At 54.8% G+C, this 11127-nt stretch overlaps 1 long non-coding RNA gene across 1 annotated transcript; it reads right to left on the reverse strand.

The window, feature by feature from the left end:
- Window positions 1-1395: 1395 nt before the first annotated feature.
- LOC139825861 (uncharacterized) lies at window positions 1396-4206 on the reverse strand. Its single transcript, XR_011736025.1, has 3 exons — window positions 3849-4206; window positions 3015-3143; window positions 1396-2774 (listed from the first exon to the last, which is right to left on the reverse strand). It is a non-coding gene; the product is annotated as an uncharacterized lncRNA (long non-coding RNA).
- Between the last annotated feature and the right edge of the window lie 6921 nt (window positions 4207-11127).

Below are 11127 nucleotides of genomic sequence, written 5' to 3' on the forward strand. Positions count from 1 at the left end.
CCCTTTTCACTGGGAACCCATTGCGACATCCTGGGGACCCCGCCTTGTCCTCAGGGCCCATTGTGACATCCTGGACACCCCCCATTGTCCCCAGAGCCCATTGTGACATCCTGGGGACCCCCTTTGTCCCCAGGGCCCATTGGACGTCCCATGACTCCCTGTTGTCCCCAGGGTCCATTGTGACACCGTGGGGACCCCCCTTGTCCCCAGGGCCCATTGTGACATCCCAGGACCCCGCTTTCTCCCCTGGGCGCATTGTGACTTCCTAGGACCCCCCATTGTCCCCAGGGATCATTGGGACACCGTGGGGACCCCCTTTGTCCCCAGGGCCCATTGTGATATTCGGGGGACCCCCTTGTCCCCAGGGCCCATTGTGACATCCCAGGACCCCCCATTGTCCCCAGAGCCCATTGTGACATCCTCGGGACACCCTTTGTCCCCAGGGCCCATTTTGGCACCATGGGGGATCCCTTTGACACTGGGGCCCATTCTGACATTCAGGGCACCCCTCTCTGTCCCCAGGGCCCATTGTGACATGCTGGGGACTCCCATTGTCCCCAGGGCCTATTGTGACATCCTGGGGACCCCCACTTGTCTCCAGTGCCCATTGTGACGTCGCAGGACCCCCCATTGTCCTTAGGGCCCATTGTGAAATCCTGCGGACCCCTCCTTTGTCCCCAGGGCCCACTGTGACATCCTGGGGACCCCTTTGTCACCAGAGCCCATTGTGACATCCTGGGGACCCCCTTTGTCCCCAGGGCCCATTGTGACACCGTCGGGACCCCCATTTGTCCCCAGGGCCCATTGTGACATTCAGAGGACCCCTCTTTGTCCCCAGGGCCCATTGTGAATTCCCAGGGCCCCATGTTGTCCCCAGGGCCCATTGTGACATCCTGGGGACCCCCTTTGTCCCTGTCGAGGGTTAAGATTCCTAACCCCAACTCCTAACCCCAACTCCTAACCCAGACCATAACGCTAATCCTAATCCTAAACCTAAGCCTAATTCCTAACCCTAAACCCAATCCTAACCCAATCCCTTAACCCTAACCCAAACTCCTAACTCTAAGCCTAAGCCCAACCCAGACGCCTAAGCCCAACCCAGACGCCTAAGCCCAACCCAGACGCCTAAGCCCAAGCCGAACCCTAACCCAAACTCCTAACACTAAGCCTAACCCTAACGGAAACTCCTAACCCAAACTCCTAGCCTTAAGACTAACCCTAAATCCTAACTCAAACTCCTAACCCTTAGTCTAAGCCTAAACCAAACTCCTAAGCTTAAGACTAAGCCTAACCCAAACTCCTAAGCCTAACCCTAACACAAACTCCAAAACCTAAGCCTAACCCTAACCCAAACTCCTAACCCTATGCCAACCTTAGCCATATTCCTACCCTTTCCCCCTAAACCTGAAGTCTTACTGCTTACACAAACACTATTCCCTAACCCCTAACCTTAATCCTTCCTCCTAACATTAACCCTAATACTAACCCTTATCACTAACCACATCCCTACCCATAAGCCCTAAACCTAATCCTAATCAAACCCTAATAATAACAACCCTAACCCTACCCCTAACACCTATCCCTTCATCTAAACTTCTAATATTAGTCCAATCACTTACTGTAATCCTAAAGCAAGGCTAAATCGAAGACCAACCTCTACCCCTAACTCCAACTCTAAACCTAATGCTTAGCCCTCTTACTCTAATCAGAAATCTATGCCTAAACCTAAAACCAAACTCTATCCCTCACCCAAAACCCCTCACCTTAACTCTAACCCTAATCCTAATCAAACCCTGACCCTACCACTAACTCTAACCCAAACGTAACCCTAACCCCAGCCCTACTTCCTAAAACCAACCCCTAACCCCAACCACTTCCACTGACACTACTCTCTATCCCTAACACTAATCAAATCCTAACCCTAATACATGAACACCTAACCTAAACCCAAATGCAAACACATACCCGAACCTAAAATCCTAACTCTCAGACTAATCCCTAGCTCCTAAGTCTAGCACTAACCATAATTCCTAACCCTAAAGCCTAACTCTAACACATAACCCTAATCCCAAACATCACCTAACTGAAACACATACTCCTAACCCTAACAGTAATTCTAACCCTAACTCTGACCCTTGCCCTACGTTTAACCCTATTTCTAACCTTCGATCTAACCCTCCCCCTTAAACATAAATCAAACCCGTAACCCCAAAGTCTAACCCCACTCCCTAATTCCTAAGCCTAACCCTAACTGTAACTCCTAACACTTACCTTTACCCTAAATCGAACCCTATACCTTAACCCTACTACTTAACCCTAACTTAAACCTCATAGAACCCAATCACAAACTTCTAATCCTAACCCTTAACGCTATGCTCTAACCTCTTGCCCAAAGTTTAATCCTAACTCTAACACTAAGTCTAACCCAAAACCTGACCCATAACCCTCACTCAAAACCCTAACCATGCTCCCTAAGCCTATCCCAAACTCTAACCCTAACTCTATCCCCTAACCCAAAACCTTACCTAACACTAACCCTCAACCTTAACTAAAACCTAACCCTTATCTAAATGCTAAACCTAAACCTAATCCTAACCCTAACTCTAAATCTAACCCTAACTTAACCCTTAAACTAAGCCCTAATTTTTACCCTAACTCTAACCTTTACTGTAAATCCTAACCCTAAGACAGCTGGGAGCCAAAAGGCTGAGCTGAGGACGCAGCTGAAGGTCGGCTTTTCAGGATTTGCCTGATGCAGTGCAGATGAGGACAGCCTGCAGAACAGGAAAAGAGGCTGACATGATCTGAAGGCCAGGTCCGGAGCCCCCCTCTTCCTCCACACTCCACAGTGCACAAGCACAGCACTCAATTGCTACCATCTTAGCCAACCCAAGAGAACAGGAGAGGTGGCTGCTGAAATCACTCCCTCCCCCGGGCCACCTGCCATGCAGTTGTCTCGTGGAGTACTGGCCTTGCTGCCAGTCAGGAGCCTGAGAGCGACTGGCACCACTAACCTCGACTTGCCAAAAGGCCCAGGAGTTGGGCTGGGTGCTGTCCATGGGGAAGGTGTGCTTGGCAAATTGGGAATGAGGTGGTGTGCAATGGTCGCTTCTGCTCGCCTTCCACAGGATGCTGCGCTGCAGCTATTGACATGAAAAAAAAAAACAACAAACTTGGTGATCTAAAGAAAAGAGGTTTCCATGAGCCAAGAGAAGAAAATAAGAAGGAGAGCCCAGAGAAAAAGGAAGGGTAAAGACACAGCAGGGGAGAGGAAAGTGGGGGTGGTCAACAAATCAGAAGTGTTTTCTGTTAGAAGCAGAAAGGAAAAAAGGAAGGAGGGAAATGTAAACAACAGAAACCCCAGCGCACTGTCCTGAGCCCTGGCTGCACAGCGGCGCCCAGAGGGCCGGTCCCAGCCACTGCCTGGAGGCTGCAGAGTCTCCTCCTCCCATCACCCCAGGGGACAGGATACCCAGAGAAGATTGGCGAGGCCACCCCGCTCCAGGGACTGGCACCCCCGCCCCTCTGTCCTGAGCAAGAAGACAGGAGGCGTTCCTCCAGCCTTAATCCGGGATGGGAACAACAGCAGGGACCTGGCCCTGCACCCCAAACCAGAGCAATTGCTGCAGCCCTGGGGCTGAGGGGCTCTCCCTGTCTGCCTCCAGCTGAGCAAGACACCCAGCATCCGGTCTACACTGTCCCCAACACAATCTCCAGATCACAAGACACAAGGCACCTATTGAAGACCCCAGGCAGAAGCTCAGACTCACTTTTTGGCACAAAACACCAGCTTCTTGGCTGGTAGTGGTGACATGGTGCTCTGGCCCTGAACAGCCTTCAGGACTCACCTGGCCTGTCACTGGGGAAGACACGGGTCTGTTGGTCACAGCTTTTTTCACCTGATCAGAGGCGCTGGCCCCAAGAGATAAAACAGAGCATGAGCACAGGGCCCCAGACTGCACCAACACCCTGAGCCTGCCCCCAGCCAGGCCCTGGCCAGCACGCCATGAGGGACGGCTGCACTGTCCCCCACAGCACGGAGCCTCACTGGAGGAGTCGTGGCTCATGCTCAGGCAACGGGCTCTGCTTTGCCAGACAGAGGCAGCACAACAACAGCAGCTGCTTCCCTCTTGCCCACACCCTGCCTGACACTGGCAGTTAAGCAGCCTTGAGAGCAGGAACGGTGCAGCTGCAGGAACATCCCCTGTGAGAGCAGAGCTCCCCCCACCCAGACCCTGCCCCAGTACCCGATCTCCAGCGCCAGGTCCAGGAAAGGGTCAGAGGTCTCCCAGATGCTCCTGCACACTGAGAACTTCACTGCAAAAGCAAGAGCAGTAAGCACACCCTGGCACAACACCTGCACCCAACACCACCCCAGCACAGCACAGGCAGCTGCCGTGTTCCCCCTCTCCAGCTTTGGGCTCTGGGATGTCGGCACCAGGATTCACAGCGTGCAATTCCACTGCGTGCTGGGACAGCAAGTGTTGCTCCGTAACTGCCAACGTGGGTTCTTCAGCTGGTGGCAAAGAGCTGGGGCCCACAGCCAACAGCATTTTCCATCACCACAACACACCCCACAACCCACAGGAACATCCAGACTGACCAGCTGCAGCTCTGGAGAAGTTACACACACTCAGCAGTTTTCCCAAAAGGTTTTTGCTCCAAGGCTCTCAGGGAAACCACTGCCCTGAGAGTCACAGGCCCAGGACCTGGCAGCCAGCGCTCACCACGGGAGCACAGGGATCTGCCAAAGATCTGGTGAACCAGCACGGTGGTCTGGTGATCCAACCTGGAGACAGCAGCACCAGAGCTCACACCGCCCCTCCGCAATGGCCACCTCCGTGAGCCACCGCAGGCTCCAAACCCATCCCAGTGGCAGCTCCTCTCTCCTTCCAGTCAGGAGCATCTTGCCAACATTTATCCAGCACTTGCAGTGGCCACTAAGCAGGCCTGGAGCTGTCAGGAGAAAGGACTCCCTGGAGCTCACCCAGCTCTAAACTCAGCCCCAACCTGCTGCTGCCTCGGCAGCCGGCACTGCGAGCGGCGCAGAGATGGAGCAGTTGGCAAAGAGCTTTGCAAGGCGGAGCCCTCTGGGGCACAGCACTGAGCTGGACCCACTTCCCCTCTGCGTGACCGAGCGTCAGCCAAGAAAGCAGCAAGCGAAATTTCACAGGAACGGAAAATTAACATGGAAACGCTCATTTGTTCCCAGGTCGTACCTGTGGGATCGCCCCGAGGCTCACGGACACACTCAGGTGAAGCAGTCAAGGAGCCGCTGCCTACAGGGACGGCTGGAATCGAGCAGAAAGGAAAAGCGTTTCCATTTCACGTTGTGAAATGACCTGCAGCGCCTGGACGGGGGTCAGGCAACAACACGGGACCCAGACGCATGCTGAAATTGCCAAAGCTGCAGAGGGGCTGCAGAGCCCTTGTCTGGGACCTGGCAGCTTCCAAACTACTGTGTCCAGGCCACATGCAACACCCCTCAAGGACCAGATGGACCAACACGGGGCCTCTCAGGGCCTTCTGACCAGGAGACCTCTCACACACACAAAAGGAAACCCACACTAACGTGGGAGCATGGAGCACCAGGGCAAAAAATGATCATCCATGTTTCTCCTAAATCAGAGCCTGCTGGCTACTGCAAGGTCAACTATTGCAAGAAAACGTTCACAAATAATAAACCAAATACTAACAAACGCAAAAGGCCAGTAACCAATGAACACTGAACACTTACCCCTGCGATTCCCCTCAGGCTCAGGAACAGGATTACACCAAGAGGCTTGATCAGCATGGACTGCAGGAACCAAACAGGGAGTCAAACATGGGTGGGAGCTTCCATGGCACGTTGTGATCTCCTGCTTCCTCAGTCACCTGCTGTGATGGGAGAGGGTGAGATAATGACACGAGACACATACAGAGGTGTGTGTTCCCACAGCTAGAAACAGAGCACGGGTGACCTTTTTGCTGAGACCTAGCAGGTTTTCAGGCAAATTGAACATTCATGACTTGTCTGTGTAATACCACCAAGGCACAAAAAGCTTTTGGAAAGCCTCTGAGAGGATCTTGGGTACAATCACACATGAATAACCTATTAAAACACGAGTGTTTATTCGCTCAAGCAGACAGACAGTGACAACTCACCTCTGGGACAGCCCAAGGCTCCTAACCAGGACCCAGCTGAGAAGCTCGATCAACTCTGCCAAGGCCATGTCCTGGAGTCAAGCACAGATCAGAGAGGTTTCCAGGCTCACCGAGCAACACTCCTGCATTCCAGGTAAAAGAGGACATAGACAAGAGAGAAAAAACAAAACACAACACAACATATTTAGGACAACAGTGCCCATATCTTGCAGAAAAATAGCCGTATTTGGGGAAAAAACTGGCAAAACGACAAAATATTCCAAATATTTGGGGGCTAAATTGGTCAACACAGGCAAAACAATCTGAGTATTTGGGCAAAAAGTGGCCCAAAGAGGCAAAAACATCCACACTTGGGTGCAAAGCTGTCGGCAAACATGAAAACATCCCATATTTGGGATCACAGTGCCCATATCAGGGGAAAAAATGGGCAAAAGCACCTGAGTATATCGGGTCAAGAGAGGCAGAAAAACCAAAGCACCACTAGATTTGAGCAAAACTGGCCAAAAAGGGGTATAACATCCCCAGATTCAGGGTGAAACTGGACCAAAGAGTCGAAGTATGCCCAGATTTGGGTAAAAAAATGGCCAAAAATGGCCCAAACACCCCCAGATTTGGGTATAAGCAAAACTGGAAAACCAAAGAACTCCCAGATATAGGCAGAAACGATCCCAAAGGGCACAAATGTGCCCAGGTTTAGCTCTAAAGTGGCCCAAAGTGCCAAAGCAATCCCAGCTTTGATTTGAAACGGGCCCAAAGGCCCAAAGCGCGCCCTGGGATGGGGCCGTGTGGCACGAGGCTGGGGGGCAGAGAGGGCCCCACAGGGACTCAGTGCTGGTTTCTGCCCTGTGCCAGCACTCCCAGCCCCTGCTTGCCCAGAACCTGCCCCTGAAGCAGCCGCAGCCCCTCTCCCCTCCCTGCGGGTGTCTGCCCCCTGCCCACACCCTGGTGCTGCCTGGCTCGCCCTGCCCGGCCCAGCCCGGCTGCTCTCCCGGCCCCAGCCCCAGCCCTGGCCCCACTGCTGCCCTGCTGAGCTGCTCGGGGCTGGGTGCTGCCCCTGCTCGCCCACCTGCTCCCTGCGCTCGGCTGGAGCAGCCTGGGCGTCCCGGGCTGGCAGGGACACCAGGAGGAGGAACAGGGTGAGGACCATGGCCCCCACGCTCGCCCCATGATGCTGCTGCTGCCAAGACACAGCACAGCACGTCACCGAGGGGCTCTGACCTCACAGTCACATTGGAATCACCACATCTGCACACTGCTGCATGGCCTTGTGCTACACCAGCATGGAAGGAACCGAGGTGGAGAAGGGTGCACCTATTTTGGGAAGCAGCACTGCCTATGGGAGTGCACAGGCTCTCACTTCTTGCTTCCCAGAAATCAATCAATCAATCAATCAATCAATACCAAAAGCTACATATTAATAGCAAATTAAAAAAAAAAAAAGCCAACTTCAAGGGTCTTTACTTGTAGCTGTTTTTGTCAGGCAGCTCTCTAGGAAGAAACCAGCTTTTCCTGCTAGTTTGACCACAGCTTCAATGCCTTTAAAGCCACCACTTCTGACCTCTGCTGCTCCAACACAGCCTCACAGCCCAGCAAAATCATAGTGCAGGCAGAAAGCTTCACCATACAGAGATGGAGACAGTCAGGAATACGTTCCTCTCAAAAGCAGACACTGCAAACCACGAGAAACCCTGCACAGAGTTGGAGAAGGGTGGAGGAAACGGTGAGGAAGAAGCAGAGAGAGGCAGAGACAGAAGAGATGAAGAGGAAGAAGGACAGAGTAGGAAAGAGGAGGGAGCAGGGAGGGACTGGAGCACAAAACAGGATGAATCGACCCCAAGGGCCCAGCACTCACCACAGTTCCTGCTCTCTGCACTGCCAGGCAAGCTGTGCAGTTCAGGCCCTTCTGTCTGCCTGTCTTTCCCTCCCCTCCTATTCTGTAGCTCCAGCCGTTTGTCCATCCCGCACCTAAGAGAACACATGGGTGTCTGACAGCTCTCACAGCACGAGGCTCCCCAGACGCACCCCCCACACACACACACACTATACGGCCGGACAGTGATTTTCCCCACTTACACAGGCCCTGCGGTGCACGTTTGTGATCTGCTCTGCTGAGGCTGCTCACAGGGACTCTTCCTCACCCAGAGGGGCAGCTGTCTCTGGTGCAGCTGCAGCAGCAGCTGTGGGGATCCCCTGCACTTCACCCTCCAGCTGCTTCCCCTTCTCCTGCTCTCTCCAGCTCCAGCCCCAGCAGCTCCTCTCCAGAAAGTGCCCCCTGCCCCCTCCCCCGCCCAGGAGAACAAGGCCAGAGCAGCCCACACACACCTGGGCCAGAGGCAGCAAGACATCTCCAGGGCCCCAGAGGGAGGAAAAAGGGCCCCAGGGCTGGGCCGGGCGCTGCTCGGCCTCGGGCAGCTCCACAGGCGCCATGGCAAAGCTCACGCTGGCCGCCTGCAGAGCAACCGCCTGCTCAGCCTGGGCTGCGCCACCATTGGTCGGGAGGGCTGTCAGTCTCCTCCCCTGAGCTGATCCTGCAGCTGATTGGCTGCCTGGGCAGTGATTCTGTCCTGGTTTGAGGCTCACCATGCCCTGAGGTGATACTCTCTCTGATTGGCTGCCTGAGGGGTTACTCCCTCCACAGTGTCCGCCTTCCCTGAGCTGCTGTTTCCTCTGATTGGCTGTCTGGGATTTCCCCACTGGCTCCCCCCACCAAATGATTGGTCAGACTATTTGTCAATCATCCCTGTGCTGCACTCCCACCAGGTGTGATTGGTGCAGCCAGCACAGCCCGCCCCTGAGGGCTGCCCAGTTTGTTCAACTGTCGCCAACTGTCATGCAGGTCTCAAATCTCGATTGGCTGCTTACGTTTCAATCACATGACTTACCCCGCCTCCTCAAATGTGATTGGCTGCATTTCATCCCCTGGCTGTCCACAGACTTCCGGGCGGTTGTTGCCAGGCAGCGGCTCCACCTGAAAATGAAGCTGCGGGCCCTGACCAAAGGCCGTGGGTGATGAAAGACACGTTGGGACCCTAAACATGAAGATTTGGCCCCAAGAGGGAGGCTCTGGGCACTCAGAAGGACGGGCAGATGCCACAGATGGCGCATTGGGCCCTGCACACGAGGGGACCCTCTTGGCTCCACCCGAGCTGGGTTTGGTGCCCGTGACCCCACGTTCCAGCTCTGCTGTGCTTTCTGACCTCATGGGCCCTCTTGTCCTGCCAAACTTCTGCTGCCAAACCCTGCTGTGGGAAACAATCCCCTTGCCAAGAGAACAGCCCCGGGCAGGATCTCTCAGCAAAGCGTATTTTATAAACGATTTGGCAAGACCAGGTGTTCTACCCAAAGACAGCACAGGGAATGGGACAAAAAGCCCCCGCTTACACATCCACCAACCCCAGCTGCACATTCCCTGCCCTGCTCCCCAGCGCTTGGCACTGCAGGGGTTACAGACTCCCCAGGGCTGGCCTCAGTTTACCTGTCTCATTCATCTAATTAACAACCCTCTCACCTTATTGATTTATTTGAAATATGGATTCCTGGCTCTTTGGTTGCCCTTCCCCCTCGATTATCTTTTTAAACACAGTGATCAGTTTGGACTGTGAGCACCTTGGTGCCACCCTCGGTGTGCACGTGGGGACAGGCACAGTGGGGCACAGAAGGTGCTAAGGAGCCATCGACTGCCCCGTTGGAGGCTCCGGATCACGGGGGATGTGCGACTGCCACAGTGGGCATTGTGACATCACTGCTGATGTCACCAAGGGCCCCGCCCAGGCACCCCTATAAAAGCAGGGCCGTGGGTGCAGAGCGGCATCCTCTGGCAGCACAGGGCGGCGGCCACCCCACCATGGCCCGGTACCGGCGAAGCAGGAGCCGCAGCCGCAGCCGCCGCCACGGCCAGCGCCGCTACCGGAGCCGCTCTGGCCGCCGCTCTGGGCGGAGCCGACGCCGGCGGTACAGGAGCAGCCGCCGCCGCAGGGGGACACGGCGCCGCCGCCGCTGAGCCAACCCCAGCACTGGCGTCTGCGGAACCGGCAGAGCCTTGGCCACCGCCACCGCCACACCAGTGACCACCACGGCTCCACCAGTGAACTGGAATGATGGCACGGGGCGTGCGTGTGTCTCTGGGGTCCCTGTGGCCAGCTGTGTGTCCCACGGGTGTGTGTCTGTGCTGGGGCATGTATCCCATGGCTGGCATGGCCAGGACAAGCACGTCTGCAGGATGGAGCTGCCCCAGCCTCCCTGCTCCTGTGCTGGCTCTGACTCGTGCCCATGACCCAGCCCGTCTGCACATCCCAGCAGTCTCTGTGACCCAGGCCATCCATGTCCCAGCCTATCTCTATGTCCCAGCCCACCCCCGTGTCCCAGTCCATCTCCATGTCTCAGCAGCCTCTGCGCCCCCAGCTGTCCTGGTTTTGGTAAAAAACAAGTTTCTCTTTTAGTGAATTTTGCCTGTCAGCCAAAGCCTTCATGTCAGCTGCATTTTCCTGGAGAACCAGACACATGTTTTGGCAAACCCAGCAATGGAATGGAAACTTATTGATAAGCACGGGTGGACATCTCGCGAGAGGGGCAACGAGAAACCGGTGAGCAACTGTGTATAACATTCCGTTCACGTGAATACTTCATATAAAAGTGGGAGATCACGAGAATCTCGTCCCTTTTCCTTCCCTTTTGCCTTTTTCCTTCCCTTCTGCTCATGGCCGACATCAGGAGAGGACCTTGCTGGTCGTCCCTGCGAACGGAGGCCAGTGAGAGACTGAATCCAGCTCCGGTTGGCTACAGAGTCCAGTCCAGGACTTTGGGTGCTGGCTCTGCAGTTGCTCAGACTTACAAGATGGGTTTTGTATATTTGTATTATTTTCTCTGTTCTCATCAGTAGCATCAGTAAAACATCTTGAACTTTTCCAACTCTCTCCCCTCTGTGCTTCTTCCCATCCCGATCGCCTGCCCTGAGTGGGAAGGGGGGAGAGGGAGGGGCAGAAG

The sequence above is a fragment of the Patagioenas fasciata genome, chromosome 29 (assembly GCF_037038585.1).
Source record: "Patagioenas fasciata isolate bPatFas1 chromosome 29, bPatFas1.hap1, whole genome shotgun sequence".
NCBI lineage: Eukaryota > Metazoa > Chordata > Aves > Columbiformes > Columbidae > Patagioenas > Patagioenas fasciata.